The sequence below is a fragment of the Mixophyes fleayi genome, chromosome 1, assembly GCF_038048845.1.
Source record: "Mixophyes fleayi isolate aMixFle1 chromosome 1, aMixFle1.hap1, whole genome shotgun sequence".
Classification (NCBI taxonomy): domain Eukaryota; kingdom Metazoa; phylum Chordata; class Amphibia; order Anura; family Limnodynastidae; genus Mixophyes; species Mixophyes fleayi.
Genome location: NC_134402.1, coordinates 421,458,391 through 421,468,721, shown reverse-complemented (window position 1 = coordinate 421,468,721; position 10,331 = coordinate 421,458,391). Strand labels below are relative to the sequence as shown.

Here is a 10,331-nt window from a genome sequence, read left to right as displayed (position 1 = left end):
TGCCATTCTACACTGGCAGTGGCAAAGTAAGAATGAGGCCTTCGCCTTTCTCTATTAGTGGCAGATCCAAAATTGTTACCGAGCCTTCTTCTTGTACGGTCACTCATCGTGACCAAGCAAGACCAAGTAATTTGCAGTCTAAAAGTGGTGCACAACTACTGTCACGCGTGAAAGCCTAGCTGCAAGAAAACAGTAAGGCACTATAATTGATTCCTCTGAAGAAAGCATTAGTCCCACTGCAGGCCAAGAAAATGAGCAGTCCTACATTTCAGCAATTAACTGTGAAACAATCATTTGCTAGGGGAAGCAAATATGACAGCAGTCACCCAATCGCCAAGCGAATCCCAGACGCCATGACTGCCATGTTAGTGTTAGATCTGCGTCCAATATCCACAATAAATGCAGCTGGTTTTTCACAGTTAATTGAGGTTTTGTGTCCGTGTTATAGAAATCCATCGCGACACCATTTTTCCCGTAAAGCTATTCCACAACTATACCAAAAAGTGTGTACAAATGTAGAGATTGCACTGAAAAATGCCATCTGCCCACTGTACACTTAACCACAGATATGTGGACAAGTGGAAGTGGGCAAACCAAAGACTATATGACTGTGACAGCCCACTGGGTTGGTCACTCACCTTCACCAGCAGGAACAGCAGCAGCATTTAAACCAATACGTAACATTTGTCACAGGCAGGCCACTCTTTGTATCACCGGCTTCACTAATAGGCATACAGCTGACAATTGGTTACGCAAAGTAAGATATGTGATTGATACATGGCTTATACCACTTGGACTCTCCCCACGATATGTCATTTCTGATAACGCCAACAATATAGTGCGAGCATTACAGCTGGGTGATTTCCAGCACATTCCCTGTTTTGCTCACACCATCAACTGGTGGTGCAGAGCTTCCTACGAAATAACCGTGAGGTGCAGGAGATGCTTTCGGTGGCCCGTAAAATGTCAGGCCATTTCAGGCATTCTGCCACAGCATGTAGGAGATTGCAGCAGCTCCAAGAGCGGTTTAACTTGCCCTGCCACCAACTTAAGCAAGAGGTGGTAACTAGGTGGAATTCCACCCTATACATGCTTCAGAGGATGGAGGAATAGTGCAAAGCCATCCAAGCGTATTGCACAAGCCATGACATTGGGAAAGGAGGGGGGATATATTTCAGTCTTGCACAGTGGGGAATCCTTTCAGTGCTGTGCAAGGTGAAACCATTTGAAGTTGTGACGTGTGAAGTGAGTGCAGATTCTGCTAGTTTGAGCCAAGTCATTCCTTTAATTAGACTATTGGAAAAGCAGCTTGAGAAACTGAAGGAGGAGATGAAAGCAAGCAATTCAGCTAAGTATGTTGGCCTTGTCAATCAAGTACTTAATTCGCTTCACAATGATCCTCGAGTTATTAAGATCTTGAACTCGGATCAGTACATTTTGGCCACTGTGCTTGATCCAAGGTTTAAGACCTACATTGAGTCTTTACTTGTAAATAAGCGTGATGTGAACTTTTGCAAGGAGCTATTGCTCAGCAAGTTGGCCGCTGAACTGGGCCCCGGCTTGACTACGTGTCCTCCTTCACTTTCTCAAGCAGCTGCTGCTCGTAAAAAATGAAATTTCCCAAAAAGAAGCAGGGAAGACGCAGGGGGCAGACCAGAACAATTTAACATCTGGGCTGGTTTGAAGGATTTTTCAAAAAAATTTGTCACCTTGCCCATAACTCCATCCAATACAAGTATAAACATGCAAAGGATGGTGGAGGATTATTTTCAAGAGGTAATTGATATGGAAATGTCCTACAGTCCCTTTTCTTACTGGGAGGAAAAGCAGGCCATTTGTAAACCCATGTACAAACTTGCTTTGCAATACCTAAGCTGCCTACCCTCCAGTGTGTACTCTGAACGAGTGTTCAGCACAGCCGGGAACTTAGTCAGTGATCGCCGTAGAAGGTTACTTCCCAAAAATGTGGAGAAAATGATGTTTATAAAAATGAACTACATCTTCCATGAGGAAGGCCTTCACCATCAAAGACATCCAAGCACTGACTCTTCTCTAATGGCGGATTCAAGCAGCGATGAATTGATAGTCTGTGATGATGACGTACACACTGATGAGGGTGAGGATGAAGCTCCAGATGATGACGATAACATCTTTTTAAAACTTTCTATTTAAGTCTAGGGTGCAATCTACCCTCAAAGAGGAAAGGGACTTGGGGCATTTCCATATCACGTACCGTCTTGAAAGGCTGCTGTTTTGGCAATTTCTCATTATGGGTAGGGTGTCATACACAAACTGACCCCAAACTGCCTTTGTCCATTTCAATTAATATTGTACAGTCTATAACGGCTGAATTTTTTTGTATTTTCTACAAGTGGAGGGGGGCTTGGAGAGACAGAAACCAAACTGCCTTTGTCCATTTCTTTACATATTTAACTATAAGTGTAGGGTGTAATATACACCCAAAGACGATGGCAGCATTGCCAATATGCATAGATGACAGAGGAAGACAATCTGGTTTGTGTGTAGAATTAATGAAGGCCTACCTATCAGGAATTAAACAGTTTTTTTGATAATTTATTAGCTTTACAATTACATTACTTATCCAAGAAACAGGTGAAGCACTAAATTGGGTTATTTTATGCCCAAAAACATTGATTTTCCAACAAAATAGCAAAACAAAACCAAACAAAACCAAAACACGCAATGGCGGTTTTGCAAAACCAAAACCAAAACACGATGGTAATCCAGATCCAAAACCAAAACCAAAACCAAAACACAGGGGTCAGTGAGCATCTCTAGTTTTTATTACCTCTGAGGGGTAGTAAAATACTTGTCATCTTCTCATTTTTCACCATTCGAATATAAATTATATAATCTCATCCCACAAAAACAAAATCTCATTTTTACACGTGGGCACCAAAAAAGGTGCGCAATCAGGGCTAGCCCACATTCAGCAAGCAACACCCTAAATGTTCCCATACATGCAGATGCCACCATCATGCGCCAGATAAGTGTCATCAAAAAATGTAATTTACACTATATACTGGCATTTTCATACATGACCTCCAGAGATATAAATAATCAGCATTATTATTATTATTATTTGTGATACGATTATTACTATTTTCTAATGGTTATTAATGGGAGGTTTAATATTATCTATCCTTATGACTATATCTGGATTATGACCAGCAGATTATTGTCTTCATTATTATAATGATTAGTATTTGTGATTATTTTACTGAGGTATTCTGACAATATTGCTATTATTGTTAATATCCTTATCATATCTTTTATTTTATTTTATTTTTGTTATTTGGTTGTTATTAATAATATTAGTGTAGTCAATTAATTAATTAATTAATACCATAGTATGTGTGGCTGCAGGAATGTCCCAGATTGCTTTTAGTCAAATACTAAAATAGGAAATATCTGTCATTATGCAGTTTATTAATTTGTTATTGGATGATAAATCCACTGTATATAAAGCAGCTTTACTCCAGTGCTCAATTTCCACATCATAGGGACAATAGATGCTACTCATGCTGACCTGGTACCATTGGAAAGAAATTAATACATTCTTCAAAACATCACGTATCCGACCGTGGCTCCTCATTCCTGTTTTGCATCCTGTAACAGAGCAGCATGTTGCATACAATTCCCCATGTACCTCCACCGAATCTGTCACTGAATGACCATTTCTCAAATTCTGATTCAGTGATCTGCATGAAGGAAACCTCATGCATGTACCGGGCATGGTGTGCAACATTACTGCTTTGTGTGCTTCAATAAAATTGGCATTTTAAAAAATGACAGCAAAGCACCGAGAATCTGCGGAACCGCTGCTTAGTAAATATACCCCTTAGTCTTAATTGACTTTAGCTAAGTGCTGGTTGCAGTAAATGAAAAGGAATGTACAGTTGTCAGTGTTGACGATGCCACCTGCTATTTGTGGCTGGTATTGCGATGGATCCTCACAAATACTTCCGCATTAAGTATAAACTTAAAAAATGCGTAATCTAAACACAAATACTGCTTATTTTTCCATTTTCTACTTGTAACTAAAACATCTAGCAGCTGATTACCTAGACCTTTACCTTTCTAAAAAAATTTAATTAGGATCAATTTTCTACATGAATATCATGAAAAGCTGTCTCTTCTTTGTGAGGAGATGCCTGGAACCTGACTGGTCTGCATCATTTTACAACATGATTTTGTTAATATCTGGTTTTTTTTTTTTTTTTTTTTTTGTTACCAATGGTGCCTTATGTATATTAGGCTCCAGATTTTTTTGGGGTGTTTTTTGTGTCGTTTTTAGTGCTTTTTCCTAGTAGGACGTTGTGGTGTAGGCATGTGTGTGTGCATTAATTATTGCTATATATTATAAAGCATATTAAAAGGTGAATGTTGAATTAGCGCCCATTTTATTTAAGGAATTATTCAAATCCATGACAGTGGCATGACTTTGACAAGGACACCACTCGGTCAGTCATTGTTGCAAATATTGAAACTCCTCATTCAGTTGCAAACAAGTTATCGAATGAGAGGCTACTCAACCTCATTAGAGATATGGGTAGGTAGCTTGACAGTGTTCTTATAATCCACCATCACTCCCCAAAACAGATACAATTATGTTTTATTTGATTATTTTAAATTTTTTGGGTGACAGTTACAAAATTTTAAAAAAATTAATTAACAAGTGTTTTTGGATAATCTGTTTTAAAAATACTATTCTGCCACCCCATTAAAAAGATTTAACCTGGTTTGGTAAAAGCTATTTAACACTAAAAAAAAAATCAAAATATAATTATTGATGTACATTACTTCTTCAAGCTAATTTCAAAACAAAAAAGCCTAGAAGTTTGAAGCTGAACAGAAGTGTAAACTACAGATGATTATTAGAAACAAAGATATGTTGTGTAATAATACATGACCAATATTTATAATATAACGTTTCACTGATTACTATTATAGGATCTTGTCTCTTAATATCAAGACCAATGCTAGAAGAATACATTTTAAACAAAATGCTTTTATTAATGCTCAATATGGTCAAAATGGTAGGGCACATGCCCATTGTAAAGGCTATCTAAAAAAAAGTTAGATTATGTTTCTGGAGCACCCAAAGTATAGTTTGCTAACATATACATGTTGAAATTTAGCAGCAGGCCACTCACTAAGTCCAGGCCCAGGCGGAATAGGGCCACGAGAATAAAGGCCAGGAGGAGGAGGCCCAAGAGGAAAAGGGCCATTAGGAAGCTGCAGGCCATGGAAAGGAGGGTCCAGAGGAGATGGCCCAGGAGTATCCAATGGCTGTGGCAAATAAAGTTAAAATTGTATCTTAGCTGAAGAGCATTTTCCATTTGGCAGCCATGACACTGTAGGCCTTAGGCATGTAGGCCTTAGATAACTCAAACTTGGCCAAGCAAAATGATGTGTAGCTTCAAAAAGTATATAGGACTTTGAAATAATTGAACTTTATTTTATTAGGATTTTACCTTATAGTAGCCAAAAAAAATTAAAATGCTCTATTTGGTTACAGAAACAAGTCAGTCACAAGTGAAAATGTTTGATCGTTTTAAAACTATTGTTGTGTCCACAGGGACAGTCTTGATGCATTCTGCTCTATAAAGTGGAGCTATGTATAATTGTTGCTTATGTACATAAGTGTATGAATTATGATTACTTAATCCAAAAGCCTATATAAAATAATTTGTAAAAATAATGATGAAATAAACAGTAATAATATAGCAACTAAGGAAACCCGGCGGTAACCGCCTTCATCAATGTTATATTACAGTTTGGATTTTTAGCCATACGGTGTTCAATTGCATGTTGAGTATTGAGGATATAAAGTTGGGTGTAAGTGGAGTAACTGCAGTATCTGGATGCAAGATTTCCAATAAGTGTTGTACAGCACCATGTTTTAAAGGTGTATGGTCCTTGGCGACATAACTCCTCAATATTAGCTTTGAAAGATGCGAAGACAAATGTAGAGTGTAATACGGATATTATGGAGATAATAAGTAAGTAATTTGAGGGTATTTGTCATAAACAGTTCTGCTAAATATGGTAGAACAACCATATTGGGCAACAAAACCTTTCCAGACAGCAGTCTGAAAAATGTCTGTTACACTCCTCTATCAAAAAGTGTAGGGCACCACAGCTCATTATGTGGCTGCAAATAGCTGTCACAACTGTTTCCAGACCACCCAACAGGTCATATGTTAAAGGTCATCTAGCAGTGCTGCAAATAACTGTCACAGTTTACAGACCACCCAGCAGATGCACAGGGAAAGTTAACTAACTGTCACAGTTTCCAGAGCAACCAGCAGATGCACAGGTGTACAGAGGACAATGGTAATGCATTGTTGTAAATAGCGGGCAGACATTTTGCAAAATAACTCAGAAATTATGCAACTGATTACAACGACAATATTTTTCTACAAATCTAAGCCCAAGACCTTTAATTTGCTAAACGATGTGCTCTGCTCAGAAAACGGCATCATCGAAATAAGTCACTTATAAAAGCGATACTTATGCTATTAATATATAGATGTGTAATCCCCAACTATCAACAATGATGGATGACTATTTTTAAGGCATGTTTAATTAGTTAATAAAATCATTATCGGTACATGTACATTTATTTTCATAAATTGGATGGTTTTATTCATATTAAGTGAATACATTACTATGAAACAGTGTGATTAATGTGTGCTATTAGTGGTGTAGCGACAGTATAGTGACAGTACACAATACCTACACATATACCTAATAAGGTATTAATAATGTCAAAAAGTGTTTATTGCTTACAGATGGGGCAGTCACAGAACATTCTGAATGCACAATACATAAACAATCAAAACATACATAATAAGGTAGTACATTTTTTGTTTTAACAAATGCTACTAGGTATGTGGCAGTACACCAGAAATACACACTGTCAATATAGCATTAATGTATTAATGGAGGATACAATCTTTTTAAATTGTGAGTAGAGTTAATTGAGAAATGAGGAATGCACTGCACTCTACATTAAAAATGGAGCTTACTTTATGCTAGACGTACTTATATGTTCTGGGTTGATTTGAGTGTAAGTGTATCTGGTGTATGCCTGACATAAATCTGGTTAATGTGTTAAGCTGGGTACACACTACAGGGTTTTCACTCGATTATCGGGCCAATCACTCGACAAATGATAGTTTGGCACGATATTGCATTAGTGTATACGCTCCAAAGATCATGTTTTATTGTTCCAAAACTCATTGTATCGTTTGATTTTATAAACTGACTAATAATCTCTGTAAAAGATGGAACAATGTCGTGCTGATTCTGCAGTGTATACATTCTTACGACCAGCAGTGTAGGCAGATCTCCATAGAGTTTACAGAGTCATTGGGCTAGATTTACTAACAGGCGTGATGCAAGGCGCCTTGAAGCCGCCATGCATCGCGGCGGTTTTCCGGCGGGTTTGCATTGCAAACAGCCAGATTTACTAATGGGCGCATTTCAGCTTCAATTTGAAGCCGCAGGCGATGTCACGGCGGGATGTAATGCTCAAAGCCGCCGGCGGCTTTGAATACAACATGGCGCTTTTGCTTTAAATGACGGCGCTTTCGTGTAAAGGTTTTTTTTTTTAATATTACACCTGTCTCCTGGCCTGTTACTATTGGCTGTTTTCAAACTCAGGAGATTTGACATCACAAGCCCTATATAAACCACTGGCCTGACACTTTTTTCTCTGATAGGGTTTTGAGGAGTTTTGAGAGAGGAGTTAGTTGGTTTGTGCTTTGTAGAGTTGGTGAGAGTTGGACTTTGGTGGATTGGTGGAGCGATATCTGATTGAAGTGTGAGTAGTCCTGTGGTATTTTTCTGTTTTGTACATTTATTTTCTCTTTTATTTTATATATGTCTTGTATTTTTTGTATTTGACTTGTCCTTTGTCTGTGTTACTTGTGTGTGCCTGTGTGGAGAGTGTGTCTGTATTTAGTGTAGTTTGTCCTTTGTGTTTGTAAGTCTTTCTGTGTTTTCTGTGTTTGGCATTTATTTGTCATTATGTCCAGAGATAGGAGGGGAGAACAGGCTGAGGAGAGGGAGATGGAGGTTGAGGGGTCAGAGGAGGGAGAGGGAGAGGTTGAGGAGACAGGACAGGGCAGGAAGACCAAGACAGGGAGGAATGTGCGCTTCTCACATGATGAGAATTGTGTGTTGGTGCACAATATCATTCCCTGCTACGAGGTCATCCTAGGCAACCTGGCAGCCCGGACTCCTCTAAGGCGGCGTCACCAATCGTGGGGGCGTGTCTGTGATGCCGTGAACGCGGTGGGCCCACTGAAGCGGACAGTGGCACACTGCCGCAAGCGCTTCTCTGATATTAAGAGGAGGCTTAAAGAGAAGATGGCCCAGGAAAGGAGGTCTACAAGGCGCACGGGTGGTGGCCCCCCACTTCGTATGGAGTACACCACATATGAGGAGTAGCTGCGCCAGATAATGCCGGCTGAAATTGTAGAGGGCATAAATGTGCAGGACACAGATTCGCCCTCTTTTGGCCAAGTAGTTGGTGAGTGATTTGGTTTTTTTACCCTAACAGTTTTTAAACTGCTTTTCTCTTTTTTAAACTGCTTTTCTCTTTTTTAAACTGCTTTTCTCTTTTTTTAAATGCTTTTCTCTTTTTTTAAATGCTTTTCTCTTTGGAAAAGTTTTTCTTTATTTGTTTTGCATTTTTTTTAGTTTTTCAAAGTGTATTTTTAACGCTATTAGTTTGTAAAGGATATTTTTTTCTCATAAAAAAATATTTTTTTATTCGCAAACACATTTTTGAAATAAACAGTATATTTGTAAATTGCTTTTTGCTGCAAATACATTGTATGCTTTTTCTAATACATCCAGATTCGCCAGGACCGCAGGTAACTCCCAGTCTGAGGTCTACACCTCCACCTTCAGCGAGAGATTCAGGCTCTGAAGAGCAAGCAGGTGCGTGGTCTCTGTTTGGGGAAGAAATAATGGAGTTAGATGTTTTTCTGTGCGAATGTTGCTGTCCATGTTATATTTAGTGATTTTTATATGCTTTCCAATGAGAACATAGGGCTAGATTTACTAAACTGAGGGTTTGGAAACCTTGAGATGTTGCCTATAGCAACCTATCAGATTCAATTTTTATTTTTTTTGGCCATTCTGCAAAATGTCAGCTAAAATCTGATTGTTTGCTATAGTTAACATCTCCACCTTTTCAAACATGCAGTTTAGTCTATGTTCCCCATCATGTACTACACAGAGGGAGAAGTAAAATAGTATTTGCTTACCCCAAAGCACGGCCTTGCAGCATTTTGCTGCAAGCACCCTCAATGTTTGCATTTTAAATTATTTACATTTAGATCCCTTCACTGTAACGCATAGGCAAAATGAGATTTTACTCCTAAAACAAATGTGGAGCACGAGCATCCTTAAGCAGGTCGCAAGAGGACAACTAATCTGGAAGGTAGACATTGTTAACCATTATTTAGTTGTTAAAGGTTTTTGTTTTTGGTACAGTGTCCAGAATTCAATTGACAAACATGTTAGTTCCTATATACTTACCTTGGTTATTTCACCACAGGAACCTCATCATCTCTGCAAGGCCAGCGCCAGTCTGCGCAGATGTCACCTTCTGACGACACACAGGAAGACACAGTCATCACTTTAGAGATGGTAGATGTCCCCGTGTCTATGCGCCAGGAACAAGCAACTGCCCCTGCGGAACAGTCATCCGAGCAACAAGCTGCAGCTCCTCGGATGGATACAGGCCGAGAAATGGCCCAATCCATTGCAAATTTCCAGACACAACAGTGTCAGTTTATGGACAGCCAAACGAGACACATGTCACAAATTGCGGCCCATTTGAGGCGGATACACCGCTCAAATAGTCAACTCCCTGCTGGAATAAACTGTCTGGCAACTGCTTTGGAAAAAACTAATGTGCAGCTGGCACAAATGTGGCCTTACATTCCACAGTACATGAGGGGAATGCCAATGTCACCCGGCTGGCAGGGCAACTACATTCTGAAATTGTAGCCCGTTTACCGGCACCTATGTCTTCAGCCACCACCAGTGGCGCTAGTACGCCTACCACATCTCTACAGAGTACTCCTCCAAGGAGAGGTGCTCGCACCAGGGGTGGGCGAAGGAGGGGAGAGAGTGGCACCAAGCATAGCGATATGCCTGCAAAAAGGCGTCGCTAGTACAATGTTTCTTATTGCTTAATGTTTTCTAAAGTTTCTATAACCATTATACGTTATTATTTATTGTGTTCTGCAATAAATGCAGTTAAATTTCTATTGTGTCAGTCTTTC

At 39.3% G+C, this 10,331-nt stretch overlaps 1 long non-coding RNA gene across 1 annotated transcript; it reads left to right on the top strand.

Moving 5' to 3' along the window:
• Positions 1 to 8,535: 8,535 nt before the first annotated feature.
• LOC142109489 (uncharacterized) lies at positions 8,536 to 9,779 on the top strand. The gene is made up of 3 exons (XR_012680397.1): positions 8,536 to 8,563; positions 8,893 to 8,976; positions 9,599 to 9,779. It is a non-coding gene; the product is annotated as an uncharacterized LOC142109489 (long non-coding RNA).
• Positions 9,780 to 10,331: the final 552 nt, after the last annotated feature.